The sequence below is a fragment of the Candoia aspera genome, chromosome 8, assembly GCF_035149785.1.
Source record: "Candoia aspera isolate rCanAsp1 chromosome 8, rCanAsp1.hap2, whole genome shotgun sequence".
NCBI lineage: Eukaryota > Metazoa > Chordata > Lepidosauria > Squamata > Boidae > Candoia > Candoia aspera.
In genome coordinates, this window is record NC_086160.1 from 48,638,818 (window position 1) to 48,661,561 (window position 22,744).

The following is a 22,744-nucleotide window of genomic DNA, read 5'->3' on the forward strand; positions in this document are numbered from 1 at the left end:
AGCACTTTCATTTTAAATGAAAAATAATGGAAAATATAAAGCATTTCTATCACTTGACTTTTAATTTCCTGAATATGATCTATATTTCCCCACTGACTCACATGGCAGGCATACCCAGGAATCTCAGTTTCAGGGGCCTGCTGTAGCCTGTCAAAAAAATTAAATTAGAAGGAATGTTGATCCACTTCTACACAAGAACAAATAGAGGGAAGATTTATGTACAGAGATTTGCCTGATACAATGTGTAATGCAGTTTATAACCATGGTTCCAAGTATATTTTACCTAAACTGATATCTAAAATGTAGTTCTTACATCTAGAGTAGATTTCAGAATCCCATACAGCAAGCAATCAGGCTTTTCCGTCTACAGTCTAATAGCCAGAAAGACTCATCTGATCTTTCAAAAGAGTATCATAACAGAAAATAGCAAGCAATTAAAGTCATGCAATCCAATGCATACTTACTTGGGAGTAAGTTTTAATCCTATATACAGTACATGCTCAGGACTGCATAGTAAGTGCCATGGGGCAGGGCCCTATAGATTGGACAAGCTATCTTTTTTGGGTGGTGGTGATGGTGGTAATCAACAAGGATTGTTGTCTTTAATATGATTGAAAACTATTTTAAGTTTCACACTTGTTGATAAGTTCACATCTAACCATTTGCAATCCAATGCTGTTTAACAGTCATGCAACAAAAAGAGGAAAGGAAAAACATTAAATAGGATCTCTCTCAATCTCTCTCTTCCCAATTCTTGAGGAATTTTTCCATGCCAATGGTATTTGGCAATTATAATCACACAGTAAAATACCTAAGGTTAATGAGTAACCTCAAAAGGAAGTTACTTCACATAATGACAGCAATCTCTCTGAACTAAATGTTAATAATAAGGCCTGTAATACGGGAAGGAGGAAATGGTGGCAATTGGCAAATGGAACACTGTTGCCTAGTAACAAGACCTTAAGGTATGAGCTAGTTCTCATGTTCTCCCTCTCTTGCTCTCTTTTTCCAGCAACAAAGAAAACATTTCCAGCCTGAGCTGATTGTAGAAGCTGCACATTTTATAACTCCAGCCAGCACCCCTATACAGAGAACTGGAAGGAAGAAACGTAATTTTATGAACAATCACTTCACCATAAAGCCAAAAGTAAAACTGAGCCATAAAATGTAAAAGGTTGCAACACTACTCATAGTTATCTTAGAGTAAGCCCTTGTGAAGTTTATGGGCTTTGCTTCTAAATAGGCAGGTTAAAGAATGGTGTGGAATAAAATGTTGAGACATCTGTGTGGCCACGACAAGCCATTTTCAGTGAACAGCTTCATGTTCAGAAGGTTAGAGGACTATGCAGTGGAAGAAAGAGGTTGGTCCACTGACTCTGGGCGGGGGTGGGGGGAGGGCAAGGGGAGAAGGAGAGAGAAATGATTGCGTAACCAGCAGCACTTCAGCACAGTTGTAGGAGGCTGTGTCAGCGATTCAGACATTCTTTATGCCCTCTGGTCACAAAAAGCATGTGCCAAGAGAAAGCCTGCCTTCCAAAAAAAAAAAAGCTGAAATGCTTTTAACCCTGCCAGATTCTACTAGGTCTCAGAAATATTCAGAATCCTTTTTTTCCTCCCATGTTAGAACATTAGGCACACCAACAAAAAAGCAAAATCATTAGGCTCTCTATGAAATGCCTCATCATTCAGAATTGCAGGAAGACTTTTAAGAATTAGACTTGCGCACCGTCAGGATGTTAGAGAAGATGAGAATACTATAAGGGCAATGTAGAACCTCTTGATTCATCCCCTGTGATAGTTGCCAAAGAATTCTCAGAAGCTCATAAGCAGGACATGACAGCCATTCCCTCTATCCAGAATGCTACTCAGAAATACTGTACATTTCCTCTGAACCGAAAGGGTTTTATTTAGGGATGATTGTCTGTTTGCTGATAAACTTAGCTGCCATAAATGTGTAGAAACTTTTTCTAAAAAGCTGTATTCTGAAAAGACACATAGACCATATGATTTAAAATTTCAGGTGGCGGAATAACACATGTAATTGATGCACAGGAAACTAACTCCCAAAAAGAAGGATTGTCTGAAATCCTCTTACTCTATGTGCTAATGTTCTGCACAGAAGAAGCTGTATGCATGGGACTTACTTCAAAAGTAGCAATGAACAGGAATATATTGTTAATCCATTTAATTAGATGACTGTGTTGCTATTTATTTCAACCACATTGTGCATAATTCCTGACATCTAGCCCTTGCTTGAGTTCTAAATTAAGATGACCAAATATTTTTAGCCTGTTCTCAAAACAAGATGTTTACAAATCACTGTGGTTACTGTTTTATACTTTTGTGATAAGAAGCTGGAAATATGCAGTTTGGTACTATACAATATTGTGCACAGTCACAATAAGTGGTGGGCATACAAAATACTTAAATAATGATAATATGATACAGACTAGTATTGTTTTTCACTTTTTGCTAATTATTTCTCATGTTAAATATGCCTTTTCTATATTTTTGAAGCTGTCAATTTTAGCAAATTGCTGGTTCTTACACATACTGTAGTTTTATGTTTACAGGAAAGAGAGTTATTATTTTCATTTTAGAGGAAGTGGTTCAGCATCAAAGGGTTAAATACCACATAAATATAGAAACAATTCATTGCTTTGTAATTAAAAGCAAAAAAATAAAAATCCTGCATGAATGTGCATCAAATTCAGCAGAAGCTGAGCAGATTGACCAAACTGTTTTCCATTTATGGGACTATTTTGATACTGAAAAAAACAAAGTAGGAACCTGCCATTTCAGTATGTGATATGTAACATGTTTACATTGTGTCATTGTCACCTGAGATGCTCCACTGAAGCCTTTGATTCTCATGCATGTAAGTGAGACTGAAGACAATAAGCCTAAAGATGGAATAGGTATAAATACAACTTACAGGAAGAGCTGCAAATGTAAAAGACTTAAGTAAGGACAGGTGTTTTGTGGTTGCTACTTGCTGATCTGGCAGCAGTATTTAGTCATTTGATCAGAAGGCCCATCTGCAAGATCTAAAAGATAAAAGCTTTGATTGTCTGGCCTTTATATTTGTCTGGCTCCTCTTCACTCATTCTTCTGAACTGACAGAGCCTCCAACTCGTAAAAGAAATCTATCCAAGCTATACTGTTTTGCAGATGTGCATACGCTGAGCTTGTTCAATACATAGCTAATAGTTTGATTAACCATTCTTGATGAAAGTATGATAATCATACTTATATAGTTATAGAATCCAATTTTAATCTTTTAAAAATTATTTATAGTAAAATTTTCTGTATGATACTATTAGTCTATAAACAATATAATTCCACAGATTATAACTCTCCACAGTCTTCTCAGTAATATGGTATATTCATATTTATGAGAAAGGATTTGGAGCAGTGCAAAGCCAGCTGTTGTCATAGAAGACATGGGTGGTCCTGAGATAGCCAGGCTGATTGAAGATCCGCACTGATCTCATCATCAGAAGAAGGAAAGTGTATCTGGGAGATCAAATAGGCTTATACTGCAAGTCAGTAGGAAAGCACAGAAAGATTCATCTAAAAGAAATGAATTCAGAGCCATCACAGAACCAGTGACAAGGGAAGCAGCAATACTCATAGGCAGAAACACTTGGTAGTTTTGAATAGCATCCACATGTATAGTCTGACTATCTATATCTATGTATAATCTTGTCTCAAAAACAAAACCTCATTTCCTGCATACTGAAAGAAGCAAGTCACTAGTCTGTCAAGTGGAACAATCTGTTAGGGAAATGTCTAACACTCTACCACACAAACTTATCTCAGCTAAATCTATACCTTTCATTGCAGGAGTTCCCAAACATTTTGGTATCATATTTCATTTTTAGTTTTTTTACGAAGCATACGCTTTCCCAATCAAATGCTCGGAGATATCTGCACCGTATGATAAAAAAAAGTTCAGATGGGCCATAACAGTGCAATCAATGCTCCATATGGTTTTAAGGCTTGTTATATGGTTTTTATATGTGTTATTTAAGGTGTGCTATATGGTTTTTATATGAGTTATTGCATACATAACACATATAAAAACCATGCAGAACTTTGATCCCACTGTCACTACTGCTATCTTGACTTTTTTGACCACAGCATATGGACACATACAGACAGCATACAGCAAATGCCCATTGAATTCACCTATTTTGCTCATGTATAAAAGTTCACAGTGGGCTTCCAGCCTCATTTTTCCAGCAATTGGTCCCTGTCTTCCTGCTGCAGTGCTGCCATTCTTCCCACCTCCTGACTTTCCCAGATATTCATGTGACTTTTTGTTTATACTGATCTTTTTTCTAAAAATTTCACATTCTGGCACCTCTATTTGGAATTTCTTCACACACATCAGGAGGCACAGCACCAGTCTGGGAACCCCTCCATTTCCAAAACAGCAGACTGTCCTTAATCCAGATCTCTTAACCAGGTCGACTAGTTCTGTTTAGACTGCAGCATCCTCCATCTAGGCCCAGCCCAGCCTGCTCATCGTAGTGAACTTGAAAAGTGATCCATCTATATAACATATGTTTGAAAACTTTATTTAATAATAGAAATCTTACAATCCTTCATGCTAAAACAGTAATGAATTCAATATTAAGGCTAACTAAAGTTAAGAACAAACAAACATCAGCTGCTCTTGTCATTCCCATTAAATATCTGTTAGGTCACATGTTTCTATTTCTTACCAGCTTTAGAAGAAAGCAAAGTTAAGGTTGCTAAAATGTTACTATGTCAGAAATTCAAAAGCAGTTATAATTAGGTACCAGGTAGTATTTGAATAAGTTTCCAACATGACCAGCTAGTTATACAAAATTGCATTTATTAGCAGCATTTTGGATTCAAAGGCAAAAAGGTATTTAGGACTGTACAAAGACCACTGACATAGCACCTTTCTGCAACTTCTTAAAGCAGCTGTGCTTTTTCCCCAGAAACACATGGCTTGTTCTCTGCAGCTGCAGCACTATTCTAGAAAAGTTGTGTTTGGTTTAAGGAGCTAAAGATTGGTGTTGTATGCACACTTGTACATGCTTTCCAAACCATATTTTGCCTTTAAATCCAGAATACTGCACAGTCCTAATATTTAGGGATACTTCTTTCTGATCCTTTTATATACAAAATGTAAATGGGAACTTTACTGTTCTACATAATGAAAAAGTACTACATTGTGCTCATGGTTAATGGCTGTGATGCTGGGCAAAAATTAGTAAAAGGGAGATAACTACAAATAGTTGGAAAGTCTGGAAAATTGTTCCATTCACAGTTCCATAAGATAAAATTCATTAAAAATCATAAAAAATCTTATCTCGCATAGTAGAGGAAGTTTAATTCTTTTACTAGGCCATCAAAATAACATAATTCAAACAAGAACACAGTATTATTTTTAGTGGCTATTCTTAGCTACTTTGGCCTGCTTCACCTATTTGTAAAGTATGTGGTTGAGAAACAGTTGTTCGCATAGTGCCTGCTCCCAACTTCTATACATGTGCACAAAGTTCACATTTGTACATCCTGTGTATGTGTACAGTCTTTTTTTTTTCCTGATATTGCAGAAACCTACATGCACACAAGGTTCAGAGGTCAGGATTTCTAACTGCAGATACAATGTGACCCACTTTTAATCTATTGATCTGCTATACATTATGTATTGCTGCTCATATTAATTATAAAAATACACTTTTGAGGACCTTTGATATATACAAAAACTACATCAAATTAAAGGCTGTGGAAGAAATTTGTAAAAATTCTTCAGATATCGGTCCAATGCAAGCAGAAGACATAGCTTTATCTGTAAACAAAGTAGGCACAATTTCTATGGGTCCCAAGGGTTCTGTCTTGTGACAGGTGACAGATTGGGGACTATACATGTACGGTAGCTGTACACAGATATGTAAACTCTCTTTCTCTCCCAGAAATTTTAATGTGGCCAAAAACAGCTGTTTTCCTACTGCTATTATTAATGGGATATCATGATTTTATCCTCTATTGTATGAGAGAAAGAGGGTTACTCACATAATTCCTTCTTCAGTGATCCTGATGAAGATTGTGTTCGGAAAAATGAAACTCAAAGAGGGATAGCCTCACAGGCTCTCTTCCCCAGCAAAATTAACCTTAATATATGAGATACATTCTCAGCATATTTTAAATCTGAAGTACAAAATATCTGGTTAACTTTTATGAACAACACAAAAATGGACTGCTTGAAAGACCAGTTTGACTTTTATTACATTCTATATTAGGTTTGGAGAAGTAGCAAAGTAGTTGCCTAATAGAATTCTTGCATATAAAAATAAAGTATTAATCTTATAGCTGAATATTATACTTTCAGTAATTTTGAGTTTAAATAGTACTTTTAGTTAACACTGAATCTGAATCTGGTTGAAGGTTAATGTTGGACTGAACTAGTCTTGATCTCTATTTTCTATCTATTTGCTAATAGTTCTTTGACATGGTCATAATTAAGTGCATTAAACAACGTATGGGAAAATAGGTCAATTTTTGACAACTGACTAATCCCATTTCAGATTGCAACCAGGAAGTGTTCAAATGGTTTGACATATAAAGAGATTTTTTTTCTTAAGCAACCTATAATACGTTCTCTAAAGAATGGCAAATGTTTCACTTCCAGTTGTTAAAGCAACCACTGTACCTATACCTATACCTTCTATACCTATAATCTATAGGTCCTCTCTCTTCTCTCATATATATTTAAAAAAATATAGTGGCATTTGAATGCTTGGATGAGAATCCAGACTTAATCTAAACTGTTTCTTAATTAGTCCAGAAAAGATATGTAGGAAGAGGGGGGCAGGACTTTTTTCTTCCATATGTTAGTTAACTATGTAATTGTGTCCTTATTCAAATTGCCTTGCCCAATGATAAGGTAAAATAAGCATAGATTTGTGGAAGGAAGAAATGCAAGCCTGAGTTTAAAGGTTGTTTTTTATGTATTGCATTAAGCCATAGTTTAGTTAACCATGATTTGTTGATTAAGCCACAATTGGCTGGGTTATACATCATATTAAGCTACCAACCATTGTCAACAAACAACAATCACTAAACTCATGCATCTCACTATTGTAGAATGTGGCTGATTCCGGCTTCATGTGTTGCATGAACCCTAACCTTATTTTTCCTTACTTTCTGTTACTTGCAGAACTGCAACATAGTATTTACAGAATTCATTTGTAGTACAAGTTTTATGTCAAGAAACTCTCCATATCCTATCTATACCACAAGGTAGATCATAAAGAATGGACTTGTCCTGCAACAAAACATTTGAAAACACTTGGAAGTTAATGAAGGCAGATTAGTTTTTAAAAAGTGTCTCTAGGGAGTAATGTTTGCAGATGTTCACTGTTCAAAATCTGACAATTGATTCGTGTATATTTTTCACTTCTTCATAATCAGTTAACAAGCGGGTATATATGTGTATTTTTGTACCTGAGAGTCAGTCTTGACAGTTGGTGACTGCCTGGAGAAGTCTTTTTTCAGAAGTTTTCAGAAGCAATATGCCATTTCTTTCTTCCTAGGGCAAAGAGAGAGTGACTGGCCTAAAGTCTTCCCGCAGACTTCATGTCAAAGGCAGGATTAGAACTGTTTCTCAGTTTCTAGTCTAGGGCCTTTAACCATTACATCAAACTGGTACCCTCTGTCTCCCTCCCTCCTTCAGCAGATGGCAGCATCCGGCTAACCATATTACGCTCAGATGTTAAGCAAGGTCTGGCCGTGTTAATAATTGAATGGGAGACTACTATGGACGAATGGAGACTACTATGAATATCAGGACTTGGGAGCTGAAAAAGTATCCTGGAAAAAAGCAATGAAAAACTGCTTATGTACTCTTGCCAATAAAACTGTTTGGACATGTTCATATCCATGAAATCAAGCTCAGCTCAAACACTTTTAGATCACCCTTTTGTATAGACAGTCATTACTCATCTATGTACATACACCACATAAATGTTCCTTTTATAGAAGTCTGAAAACTAAAAATGAAAATATACTGTAGTTCTAAAATGATGTTTTGGTATTTTGAAATTCCAGAGTATCAATGTATTTTAAAGTATTTGTTTAATTGTTCAAAAATCTATACACATGCATACAGTGTTCAGAAGTAGTGAACATGAAAAGTGCACAAGGAAGGCACAAGTACAGTGACCATTTTAGCAGATGACAAATTACCCATTACTTCCCCCCGCAACGCACCCACACCAAATTAGAATTTGATGAACTTTGGACCATTCGTAGAATTGTGTTTTTATTCCAAGTCTCTCTGATTAAATAAGTTATCCTTGTTGGAAGGAAAAATATGAATATGAGGAGATAAAACATCAGGTGATCAATAAAAGATGACAATACTGTCCCAATGCCCTGGGAAATTATTATAATGAACCATAGTAGACCAGCCTAAAATGATTCTTCTGACAGAATTCAGTAGCTAATGGTAGCTAAATAACATCATCATGATATTTCACAAAGCTTCAGTAACTTCTTATGCAATTGTTACAACAGTGGTCTGCTGGAGAGAAAAACCAAGCATTTGTCACAGGCCAATTTCCAGAAGTCATCTTAAAAAAGGTAACCTGGCAAGAATATACTCAAAAGAACAAGCTACCTAGAAATACTGGGATTTTCTCTCTTTCTTTCTCAGTGATATCACTGAGAAAGGAAGCAAGAATACTTTCTTTACTTCAAAACAAAAATCAAAACAAGAAAAGACTGAGGGGGTTGCACCATCTGTCCCTGTCTGGGTTCTCTTGCTCCACACTGAGAGGATTTGTAAGGGATTGAAGTGCACCTTACAGACTAGAAGTGATTGCGGCTGCTTCAGTCCTGTTGCCCAGACAATGGCAAGGCCCGAGAATCCCTTTCCTCTTTCCTCCCTTCCTTCCTTCCTGTTGAGTGTTCTGCCTGACTAAACAAACTAAATGTGCCTAACTCCCCTCTTGCGGCAAGTGGACTTGACCGGAGCTAAAACCAACAAAGAAAGATTCTGATGGGAGCTGCCCAAGTGCTGGGCACAGAGTCAACAAGCAGGTCTCATTGAAATGCTAATGAGACCATGTACTCCACAGCACCTCCAATGTCTAACTTTTCAACCCATAGCCAGCAGCAACCAATTTACAAGCTGCTGTAATGACTCACTAGGCTAGCCCAGTGTCCTAGCTTTGTCGGCTGGCCTTTGCAAAGTTATTGCACTCAGCAGGCCTGATTTTGGTAATTTTTGCAAGCATTAATATGGTTGTCACAAAATACTAAGAGCCTTTAGAAGCATTATTAGTCTTGGAGGACTGAAATTATGTTAAATACGATGTTTTAAAACCATACACTGAAAAGCCATAAAGCGCATGCAATCAGTTTTTTTTTCTATCTAGTTGACCATCAACTCTCTGAGTAGCAATTATGACCCAAAGTATAACCTCACAGATACTATAAAATTGCCATCAGCATTCTCAGAGACATTGTGAAAGGATTAATGACATCTATATTGATGTAGTTAAATGCCCAGAAAGGACTATCCTACTCCATATTGGGAAGATCACAATCCAAGCTGTAATATAGGAGATATAGCCTTTGATCTATGACAGAACTTCAGATGCTTAATTATCATCCTGCCACTGTTTTTGTACTAAGACAAGTTGTTTTCCACAGTGCACGATGCAGGTGAGCAACACTTTTTTATCTTGGTACCATAACAATGATGCTTCTTTATTTTTAACTATTATATGTGCAAGGAAAGTTTGTCATGTTTCTGTAGATACGTATTTGAGAAAAGGAGAGATTTATCATTGGTCTAGATAAAATGTGTGGACTTTTAACACAGCATAAGTGATGAAAGATATTGAGATTGGGTCTTATCCAGCAGGACTTAAACCCGGAAGAAATGCTCAAGCTTGCAAAAACACAAGACATTATACAACAATTGTTATCTTCTGGAACAATTTTCAATCATGCACAAACTGTTTCAAAGTCTTGAGTGCTGCTGCCCCCCCCCCATTCAAACCAATTCCAGCCAGATTTCGTACAAACAATCCCCTTCCTCCATGCACACTTTTTTCAAGGCATTAATTTTTGTTTATCTTTAAAATACAGGTGGCAGATTACACTATTGGAAAGATTATTTCGCTTTCTGAGAAATTAGTGCTTCAGGCTAATTGAAAAAACGTTAGAACTGATTTGTGTTTTTCCCTCTTTAACAATCTCTGTACTAAAGTTATTTCTCAGAACACAATGGAGTCAATTTTATATTATTGTTTTCTATAAATACATCAACAGTATTCTAGTTAATGAAGAACAAATTTATATAAAATGAGTCCAGCATTTTGTATACATTTGTGATGGTAAGAAAAAAAAAAAATTTTCAAGATCCTTTTATGTAGAGGCTAAAGCCTGTCTATGGGAATCAGAGAATTATTTGCAGTTCCCCCAGTACAGGCCTGCTAGAACATGCACTCCTCATCTGGAACCTCTCAAAAACATAATTTCAAATCAAAAATCAATTATTCAGTTTTTTTTCTAAAACTGCATTTGGATATAACATTTGAGGTTGCATTTTCACTCTCACGAAATACAGTATATTTTAGCTTCTGCATCCATATACAGTATTTTCCAAATAATTAACTTTAATCTCAAATGAGCTAATAAATATATCATTTGCCTAATTAAATGTTAGATAAATGTCAAAAAGCAAAAGTGTTAACCATACTACTGTATGTTATGGTGAGAAAATCACATAGTATGTAAGTTGCAGGTTTGTTTTTTATGCACAGATATATATACAGCATGTGTGTGTATGTATGTGTGTGTGTATGTGTGTGTGTATGTGTGTGTGTGTGTGTGTGTGTGTATATATATATATATATGCACACACATACATACACACACACACACACATGAACTCAGGTCTCCAGGTCATTCCAATTCTGTACTACTTTGTTCAACAATACTACAGCAACATCCTATACCATTATTTCCAAATGATACCAGTGCCAGTAAGAAGATAGCTGCTCTTAACAGACAAAGCAAATTCACTCCGCAAGCTGTCTATATACTGTACTAGAGAGCTTTAAGAGGAGAGTAGACAAATTCACAGATGATAAGCTATCAGTGGCCACTATTTATCATGATAGCTATATTAGTACCTCTAATATGTCCAATGGAGTATGCCTCCAATACTATTTCTAGAGAATGTGAGATGTGTTCTTTGTGTTAATATCCTGCTTATAGCTTTTCATGGACATCTTTGTGATCTCTGTGGGAACATAATGACTCACTGAACAGGTCTTTGGTCTGATCAGCAAATTCTTCTTGGATCCCCACATTCGGTTTTACATGATGGGGTAAAGAACATAGAACAGTATACATAAAATATATTGTGTAACTCTTTATCCATCAAAAAGCCCAAGCAAGCCATGTCCTACGTTTCCACAGCAAGCTTCAAATGAAGCTTTCCATTATTATTGCTGCTGTTGCTGTTGCTGCTGCTGCTTAATTTTTGTTGTTGTTGCTTTAGTTAATATGCCATTTATTTTCAGTTAATGATATAGATACAGAAAAACACACTTGAGGAAATGCAGTGATACACACACACACACACACACCACTGTTGAACATGTGATTAGGATATTAGTTTTGAGACACTTGTTTGAGGGAAACAAGCACAGCCATATAAATCAACACTTCAATCTATCTCTCAGGAAAGACAATTGTGGTTTACCTCAAATCCCAAATATTTTTCCTTGCTCATAAAGGTGGAATACAGATTAATAATTTAGCATTATACTACACTGTAACTATGCAAGATGAGTGAAGTTGCTCTTTTTAATTCTTTTTTCTTTAAAATATGCCACTACTTCTTCAAGCCTTTTCAACAGAAAGTTACCTAGTGCTCTTGTTTCCTCTGAAATGATTGTGTATTCTTTCATTTTTTTGCAGGCAGACTAAGACCCTGCAGCAGGTGCAGCTTGATTCCCAAGTGCACTGACCTTCCATAGGAGCATGGCAGGAATTTCAAATAGGATTAGCCACCCAGACAAGGAAAAGGTCACAGGACATTTCCACTGGAAATTCTCATGCAAATAGGCCTTTTGATATGCATGGCATTTTTTCCACGCGCATCTAATAGCCATGCATACAGAAAAAGGGAAATATTGAAACATGATGGCTAATGTATGTTAATCTTGTGAAGGTGTTGACTTCACTAAAAATCCAGGGCTGCCAAAGGGTAGGAATGCCTGACTTTGTATAAAAGGGGTCTCTTAGAATATTAAAGCCTTGCAAGAAAACAGATCCTGTCTTGTTGCTTTTCCTTTTTAGTTCTAGCACATATCTATTGGTAAGTGAGGCACTCAGTATATGATGAGAGGTATCACTGTCTTATTACAATATTGAAGACAGGATCAGAGTATTTATTATTGCAGACAACAGCTTCCAGTAATACTGGGCTGGAACAGTATGATCCTGCCTTCAATATTGTAATAATGGAAGTTTTGGACAATGAGAATCTCAATTTTGAGTCAGTAAAAAATTATAGATGCTTATCGTAACTCAATATTAACTTTCCATAATGTTAATACAACTATTTAGTAAGCTAGAGGCTTCAACTCGTCATTGGAAGAACAGGGAGGAGACATTTACTATGATAAATAGCCTTCTTTTTTATGTGATTGGCTGTCCAGGATAGAAGGTGTTAATGCCTCTGCTTTTCTCCATAAAGCAAAGCTGGAATGGAGGTATGAAGAGTGCTGAGATGGAACAAACAGAATGAGATACAAAAGAATGATCTGATCTGTATATTGTACTATGCCATAGTATATTTACTCATCATTAGTGACTTAGTGACACTTTACTGGGTTAAAACACACCACTCTGCCAAAATCAAATGAACAATCTTACCGTAATCTGTGATGCCTTACCATCATCTGGTAAAATGATGGATTGGGTTGAGTGTGTGTGTGTGTGTATTTAAAAATAATCTAAGAAATCCAGATGAAGCATTTCCTGTTTGAAAAAGGCTGACGCTTAAATCTTATCACAACTTCTAACCAAGCTAAATAGAGAAGAGAGAGAGAATAGATAAAGTGTAACTGTTAGCATTCTACACATGCTTAGAGCCACTGTATTACCTCCCAAATTTCATAGCTGAACTGAAGAAGGGTACATATTCTTAGTAAGAAAATCTATCCATTTCAGATAACACCACTGCTAAAAGATGAATGTGCGCCATCATGCCACCTGCAGCCTTTGGAGGCTAAAAAAATGCTTTAAAAATGTGCTGCCCACTGGGTAATTTTAGCTGCTCTTGCACTAAATAAAAACAACTATGAACGAACTATTTTTATTTTTAAGATAATACAGTTTTTAAGATTATACAGTCAAGATGGTTAGTACTAAAGAATTTAAATGTTACATTTTAAGCAGAGTAAGTATTCTTCAAATGACTGTATATAAATTCCACATGCACATTCTGTGAAAGACGGAACCCAGGAAGATTGAATACCACTGGCATAAATGCAACAGTTGCTTACTTTAAATATATCAATGAAATGAGAGAGGAGGAAAAATACTTTCCTACTTTAATTTGAGGAGCTTGCCTCTCAAGAGGGAAGGCAGACCTTTGTTACATGAATGAAACATCAGTTCATGAAAATTTAGCAATTTTCTTGTCTAGTAAAAGACAATGTTGGAAAGAAATGTGTACCATTTAAGTGCACAAACACTTAAAGGTAACACTTCTTAAATTCAAATGGCACTTTATCTAGCAAGACCAAAAGCTTTTTCCAACTTGATGGGTCTTAAGAAGTGTAATAAACCATGCCTAATTGCACCAGTATATGATTACCTTCAACATATTGCCAATGCTGGCATTCCACTTATTCTAAATCAGTTTTCTCTTAATCTGTATTTGTTGCCGAAGGAATAGATAATTTGATATACTGTACCTCCACAGTATAACTAATATTTGGGAGGGTTTAACCTATTATGTGCAGATGTTCATAACAGATAATTTTACTGCAGTATGTTGGACGTTTTTCATACTTCAAAGAAAATTTAAAATTGTCATTACTGACATCACATATATTTATTAACCTGATTAACAACTTGTTCTGAAGTTTTAAAAGGAAAGTTTACAGCAATTTTTTTAAAAAAAATCAGTCGTCTCTGCTGAAGTGGGGATATCTGTCAATAGTTTGTTCATGTAGTGAACAGAAGATACTTTTTGTTTAGCTTGACCCATGTTATATTTATTCAATTTTAAATCTGATTCATAAATTAGGTGAAAATTTAAGCTGTTAATATTCAACTTTTACTTCTAGTATAGTAATTTACTACATAATAATTATCAGTCCTGCTTGAAACTCAGGTAGAAGGAAAGAGGCAGCACTCTGCACTTAAGCTGCTTTCTGTGGATACCCAATGCTTTCAGTAAATGTGTGCTTAAGTGTTGCTGAATGCGTGCATTTGAGGGAAGAGGGAAACATATTCTATTCAAGTAAGAAACAGCTCAGTGCATGAAAAGAGGTTATTGGCTATGATCAAATAAGGGAAGAAGTACAGTTATACCGATAAATGTTTATGCTGCTGATATTTAATGTTAATTTATAATTAACAATAAAATAAAGATTTGAGACTAAGAACATCAAGACTGTCTGCCTAAGTGAATGGAACTGCTTAGGATCTAAAAATATTGATTGATAGGTGTAAATAAGGGTGAGTGGGTGGTTGTGCTCATTTGATACACAGAATTGATGGATATATGCCATTCTTCTCAAGTACAAGATCTGAAGATGCAATGGCATCCCTGTACCTCAACATTTCATTCTACTGGTTTTGATTTCAGTTATTATAGAACATAGGCCAAGTATGCTAGAACACTCTGTATTCCATACTGACCTTTCAACATAAAAAAAATCACAGTTGTAACTGTCTAGTTATGTGTCTTCAACTACTATACTTCTAGATTACCCAAGACTGTCCTTCATGTTGAATGAATGTGCATATATCAAATGGGAGCTTGAATATCTAATGCAAAAGTGCCAGCAAAGGTTCTTGTATTAAAGAACAATGATGCATATTTATAGGTAATGCAAAAACATAAAACAGGAATTTACAGAACACTAACTGATGGATAGTCTTTTTATCCTTTTCCCTTCATTGTTAGTTGTCCCAAGTGGAAAAGATGAAGTGAAACTAACAAGCACTTTTCTGCCAGAACTGATTATTTTATATTGTATTACACTTTCCTTTAATACACATGCACACACAAACTATCAGAGTCTCCAAAGACTGATCTACAACATACAAGTATCTTTCTCCACCTCTTGCTATCTCATATGGGGCCTTAGCTGAACTAAAAAATTTTGCAAACCTTTGCATTGTTCTCCCTGACACTGGATCAGAAAAGACAAAAAGGAACTGCCAGCTCAAAAGCAATCCGCTGATAGTGCCTGGTGCTATCTAATCAAGGGCAAAAGGTCACTTCCGAACAACTGGGCAATAAAAGATTATTTCCAGCCACAGAACAGAAAGGCTCCATGGTGGAAGCTTGAAAGAGGAGGGGTGGAAGCAGGGCAAAAGGGCTCCCGTCTGTGGGAGGAAGTGCATTGAATAAAGCCAGCAGACGGGAACCATCTGGCTCTGTGCGTGGTCTGTTCTTAAGAAGACAGAGAAAGCCCCCTCAGAGGGGCCAGTGACTCCATGCAATGATTCAAACTTTTGTTGTAATTTAAAAGCAACTTTCCCAGGCACCAAGGAATTGAAAAAGGCGACTTTCCCAACCCAGAGACTGAAGGACATGTTCTGTCACACACTGACGGCAAGATGAGTCTCTCATTTTTATTCACTGGGATATATAGGCTTTATGAAGAAGGCAGATCCAAAAGAGAATAAAACAGAAAGCCACAGGAGAATCATTTAACTGTTCCTTCCACAGTTATCACTGCTATTTGCTAGTGACAGAGAAAAATATAATTCAGAGGCTCAGCTTGAAAAGTGTTGGTTTTAAGGAAGGGACAGCTTAAATAAATGTCCCAACAAGCCCTGGAGATTGATTGGGTAATGAACAAAGTATTCTCCAACTAATCCAGCCCCAAGAAAAAGAGAAGGGGCAGTTTAAAAGCCAAGTTTTCTGTCCAATGTAACAACAGTGTGTGGGGGGTTGGGTTTCTAGGTAAGGCTTATTAAAGAAACATTGATAGTGTCCGCCCAGTCTCATTTAAGCTGGAGAAAGCTGGTCAGCCTAGAAACCTGATCTCTGTAAGTATATTCAACTCAAGAAGTTTAAATAATATTTTACCATTACAGTAGCTATGGAATAGATAGGATATTTTAAAGAAGAGAATGCTAGAAATAGTAATGCCTAATTAGGAAAATAATGTTTAGCTTAAGTTACAGAATATAACCAGGATGGCCTGCTGCCACATCTTACGCCTTTGACTGTGCTATGCCATTTCTCCCCTTGCCTTGAGAAGCTACCACTTATGCAACCTTCTATTGCAAATCTTTCCTTAGTGCTTTGAGCAACCTGTGATAGAAAAACAGCCATCAGTGCAATACATCACAAAATTGACATATTCTGCCACGTACTCTGTGATCAGCACAATTTTCACAATTTTTTTCACTTTTGAGAAGAATTGTGATATTCCTTTATTTATAAGTAGAGAGAACTCAATTTCACTGGTGATATAAGTAGTCACAAACATATCATAAGAGGTATAACCAACTGAATTTTGCCCTCATGTTTAAATCTATGCAAAATTCTGTTATTCATTTATTAAGAGGGAATTTACCAAAAATGTACATGTTCATAAACCTCATGCTTAAACTGCTCAAAATTGTTTCAGAAACCAGAAGAGAAGATTGAAGGTCAGATTGAAAGGGCCAAACCAGGAGGAAAATGATATTTACATAACATTAATCTAGAACTCAGACATGAAGAAACAGAAAGAACTAGAAACAAAATGATAGGATCGTAACACAAGAGAATATCTGTAGCTCAGGGCTGAACTGTGGAGTCCTTGGTGCTCTCTGAGCTTGGTTGTTTGCTTGCAGATGTTTCATTACATGATTAGGTAACATCACCAGTGCTAGACTTGATGATGTTACCTAGTCACGTAATGAAACGTCTGCAAGCAAACAACCAAGCTCAGAGAGCACCAAGGACTCCATGGGATGATAACAGCAATTAAGCCACAAAAGATTTCCTCCCTACAATGTCTGCTTCAAGGCAGTATCTCTGTATGTTTCCCCATTCATTCATGGGTCCAGGAGGATATGAAAAGAAAATAGGCAATTTCACAAATGGGAAAGAAAATTGCATTCTAATATTTCCCCTTACCAGGGATATTGGAAGAGAGGAATGAAGAGGAGGCTAACAAAAGGAGGTATGAGTGTGCCAGGACATTCCAACAACATATCAACTTTTCACCAAACCTGCTCAAACAGCCACTTGATTCTATTGCAAAACATCATTTTAGGAATTACTCTTTAAGTTCTTTCTGTAGTGATAGCTCATTCCTGTATACAAGTCACATCTGCTGCATTAATGAACTAGTCCTCCAAAATAAACAATATCAAGGGTAGTCATATGTTTCATATTTAATTGAGAACCACACTACCAAATTTAAATATAAAGCAGGCTAGATGCATCTTGAAAAAGATGTCAGCTTTGTTCTTGAGAAAGCACTTTCCATGGAAAAAGACCTTTAACATTTATAAACTCTGACAATCTCTTTTGAATTTTATTTTCTCCTAGCCAGGCAAAGAACAATTTAGCCATCATCATATTTTGACTAAAGTTTTAATTGACACAATTTAAAAGTATAACTGCTGTACCCCTTTAATACTGAGACATCTATTTATCTTCTTTTATCTCAACACCACTTCTTTCAGTTTTCTTGTCTTGGTAAATTTTATCTACAATATTTTCTATAAAAAGATTCAAACCCTGGTCCATGCAACAGAGCTAAACTATGAAAGAGGAAATTGAAATGTCATGTCTAACAAATCATCAAAAACATTTTGTTTAAAATAGATGAAATCATTATTCCCTGCCCCCTGCAAAAAAAAAAAATCTGATTTTTGGTTGCAACACTCACCTATCAAAAAATAAATTGTACAGAATATACTGAATGGCTACCCAAAATAAAGATGATTAAATATTTCTATGTCAATAATTGTTTTGGAAACTGGAAACCATGAAAGATACTTAAATTTTATTTTCCACCATCATATCCACCTTTCAGAAAGAGCAAGCTGCTTGAATTAGTATGAATATTTGATAGGCTTGTTTTATATTTAGAATTTATTCTGTTGGTACATATCCAAGTCCCAGGTTTGTTACCCCCATAATCGCTTGAACAGGAGTTGTACATTGACTATGTACTTAATCATTATACATACACCATAAATATTATTAATCCATAATTAATCAAAGTTAATTTTTGCAATGATATCAGTAGACTTTAGTATTCTCAATTTTGGTTGGATACCCATGTCTTTTTTTAAAAAAAAAAAATCACCTGTTATTCTCCTTTGGCATTTGCATGTACCCAGGTTTCTTTGCAGTGACAAAAATTGCTAATTCTGCAAAGGGGCAAAAATTGTCTGTCCTGACTATTACATTTTTCTTAGCTCTTTTTTTCCCTTTAATTCTTAGCTCTCCAAACTCAGCCTCTCTTGCAATTCTTTATCCAATGAAAGCTCATATGCCTGTCATGTCTATCTGACAGGACAGTGTTGAATAGATGCAACTTTTCCTTTCATGGTTCTACTTCGACAGGTAACTTCCTGTATGGAGATTATCAATGTCAAGTGCATCTTATTTATTTATTTTTATGTTATTTATTTTCTATCCCTTTATTATTTTTATAAATAACTCAAGGCGGCAAACATACCTAATACTCCTTCTTCCTCCTATTTTCCCCACAACAACCACCCAAGGTGAGTTGAGCTGAGAGTGTGTGACTGGCCCAGAGTCACCTAGCCTAAGGCGGAACTAGAACCCTCCTCTCAGTCTCCTGGTTTCTAGCCCATTGCCCATTGCCTCTAGACCAGACTGGCTTTCTATATGGCTTTCTGTATGAGGCATGCACTCTATAAGGTGATCCATTTCCTTGATTTACAGCTCTTACAGAAGACATATGAAGTAATGCTTAAGCTCTACATAACCAGGAAAAAAAAAATTTCATTCTCAGCTGCCTCTTAAGATTTTTGTGAGATTAAAAAATGGGGCGGGGGGATGGGACTTTGCTGAATGCCACATTGAAGCTCAGGAGAAAGAATGGAATACAAATTTAACCAAAAAGTAAACACTGTCCAGTGTGTATAATCAGGATATTATCAGGACTAGGTGACATGAACAACACCTAAATACTTTTGAAATGATATGCAATATTTGTGTCCCAAAATCCTTGAGGAACCAAGACATGAGCAGTTTTTGAAAGACTTGTAAAGGCCTCGATCTACTACAACTTATTACCTGCAACTTGCATGAACAGTATCTGCTCAGCCACTGAACTATGCTCTAAAATAGGATGACCATAAGTCAATTGATGGAATCAAAAATTCTGTTTAAGTTTCAGAATGGAAAAGCATGCAGACACTTAGAACTTAGGGCAATGAAAAAAATTGTCAAATGAGTTTATTTGAAACAAAGTCCACTAATTAACAGTAAACTCTAAATTATGCTGACAAAGCTTCTACAATTGGTCATAGTCTCACCGATCCTTCCTACGGAATTCTGAGTTAAAATGTATCCATATCCCTAGCTAAATTATATAGGAGCAAGATTATAAACCAGAAATTTTGGAGCAGCATTTTTTTTTAGATTTTTTTTCATCCCACCTTTATTATTTTTATAAATAACTCAAAGTGGGGAACATACCTAATACTGTACTCCTTCCTCCTCCTATTTTCCCCATAACAACAACCTTGTGAGGTTTTATTTTAGCTCTAACATCAATAGCCTTTGGAGGCTGTTCAGTTCTTCTATTCAGTTAGAATTGAAGAAATCAGACTTGAGGTACTGTAGTTATGAAGTAGTATTACTTTATTCTTTCTACTCTGGCATATAATGCCTTATTATCATGTGTATTATCTGTGATAATGATTAAATGATAATGATCACTAAGGAGTATCTTTTTTCCATGAATAGAATGTACAAAACTTGCTTTTAATCCATTTTATATGCCACTTCTATTTATATCCCACTATTCAGCTAAAATAACATACATTTTGGACTTTGATGCCTAAGCAGAAAACTGGGGACTCTGAGTTAGTTAGTTGTAAATTATATGAAGGAAAAAAATCAATACAAATATGATAAAATGTCTGTAAGCTCCTTTTTCTCCATCAATGCAACAGAGATTACTTGAAGTTAAATATGATGCACAGACCAATAACATCACTTGCAACACATTTACTATTAGTAAACTCAGGGGAAAAGTTTGCTTTTTCTATTTGAAGTAAAAGATGTATTGCAATTACACAGATGCAGAAGGTCACAATCGTACCCTAGGAATGAATAAGCTTTTGGATGAAAGGTCATTATAACTGCATAATTGGCACCAGTCTGGTCACTTTTCTTCTTCCCTCCACACCAGTTTTTTTTTGGGGGGTGGAATATGCTATGCTATGAAAGCATAGCAAATGAAACAGCAGTTCCAAAAAAGTCCCTTCATACATACAGGTCTGAACTTGATTCTATAGTCATTAAGTGAACACTACATACCTCTGAATGAATGGATATGGGTAATCTTGGTCCTGTATTTTTGTAAGTGGACTTGAATGCATCAAAATCCCATGCAATGATGCATTGATTAAAAGTACTTATTGAAAAATAAGTCCTACTGAAAAGCAGAGGATTTTCTCTCTCTCTCTCTCTATATATATATATATATACTGTATATACATACATACATACATACATGCATGCATACATACATTTCAAATTTCTCGCCCGAAAAGGAGACTCTTTGCAATCTATTTAAAGATAGACCAGTTTGGTCTAGTGGTTAAAGCAACGGGTTAGAAACCAGGAGACTGAGAGTTCTAGTCCTGCCTTAGGCATGAAAGCGGGTTGGGTGACCTTGGGCCTCTCTCTCAGCCCAACTCACCTCACAGAGTTGTTGTTGTGGGGAAAATAGGAGAAGGAAGGAGTATTAGGTATGTTTGCCACCTTAAGTTATTTATAAACAAAAATAAACAAACATGTATATTTAAATGTATATTTAAAGATAATAGTATGATTAATTCTATAAGAATTCTATAAGAATATAACAGTCCTATATAACAGTCCCCCATTGGGGGGAGATGGGCAGTGATATAAATTTAAATAAAAAATAAAAAAATATATTGTAAAAATATTTTCTAAGTGATAAGATGATCAAAGAAAAATATGTTATATTTATAATAAACTTTTAGTGAACAAATTCAATGTGTGTAACTTTAAACATCAGCTGTCCCAGACCAATACTCTCCAGATGTCAGGTTGCAGCTTCTGTCATTCAGACGCAGTTCTGTGAAGGTTTCCCCAGTAGAAGACTACTAGAGAGCACCATTAATGACATAATATAATCTATAAAAATTCCATAAATATTTTATACATTCAAGTATTATTTATTGTGGATAAATAGACCAAACAGTGCTCTATGCTTTAGTCAACAGATGCTAGAAATGCAATCCATACTTTTTTCTAGCTAAGGAGTACCATACGGACTATCAGCCCATCAGTAACAGAAATGCTCAGTAGCAGCAGCACATGTCTAAAAGTCAACATCCTTTATCTCAGAAAACAGAAAATATTACCCACCCACTTAAAAAATATCAAACAAAAACATTATTTTAAAACTAATCAAACATATTCCTACACCGGCACGCAGGATCTTCCCTCTGGAAATGAAGCAAATGAGAAAAAAGAAAATAAATCACACCTGACAGAAGTTAGTCGCACCACTTAACACAGAGATAGGCAGGATCTCACACAGCACTGTTGTGGCAAATAAATCCACCAAGGAATAGCTAAGATTTTGATACAGCCAGTGTATCTGGCCTCCAATTACTTGATTTTAAACCTGGAAAGAAAATGGCTTATTATCTTCTTTGTTGTCGGATTAAGGTGAATGCAGTATTCAATTTTTAATACACTTAGGGATATTTAAAAGAAATTGAGAAGGAAAAAGGGAGTTTTGTTGTGCTTGAATAAAAAATAATTTCTCTACAATTTTAGGAAAAAGAAAAATATAATGAAAATGGTTCTATGAGGAAAATAAAAAGAATATAGAGTGATTTAGAAGTTAAATATACTTAAGGCAAGCTTTCTATTATGAATGTTTTATTCTGAACAATGGCCAAACAATCAACTATATCACAGAATAAAAGAAGAGCCCTGATGGAATAGGCAAAACATAAAATACTATAATTTATTTCAATCTGTTGTTCCAAATCAGCATAATATGATTGCTTTCTGCAGCTTTAAAAATTATTATTTTGATTAATATATCATTTTTATGCCAATAGAGTTGTTTGGTGGGGGCTTTTAATGGTTAATTGCAAATTGCATATCAGCTAGCATTGTAATGTGGCTGCAAAAAAGACAAATGCAGTTTTCTAGCTGCCTCCAGAAAAGTGTAATTTCCAAACTATGGGAAGCAATTGATCAAGGCATGCTGTCTCTTGTTCCACAGCACAATACTTTCAATGA

The 22,744-nt window shown here is 35.7% G+C and overlaps 1 long non-coding RNA gene across 1 annotated transcript; it reads left to right on the top strand.

Moving 5' to 3' along the window:
• Positions 1–1,008: 1,008 nt before the first annotated feature.
• Positions 1,009–12,331, top strand: LOC134502184 (uncharacterized). The gene is made up of 2 exons (XR_010068423.1): positions 1,009–1,109; positions 11,980–12,331. It is a non-coding gene; the product is annotated as an uncharacterized LOC134502184 (long non-coding RNA).
• The last annotated feature ends 10,413 nt before the right edge of the window (positions 12,332–22,744 follow it).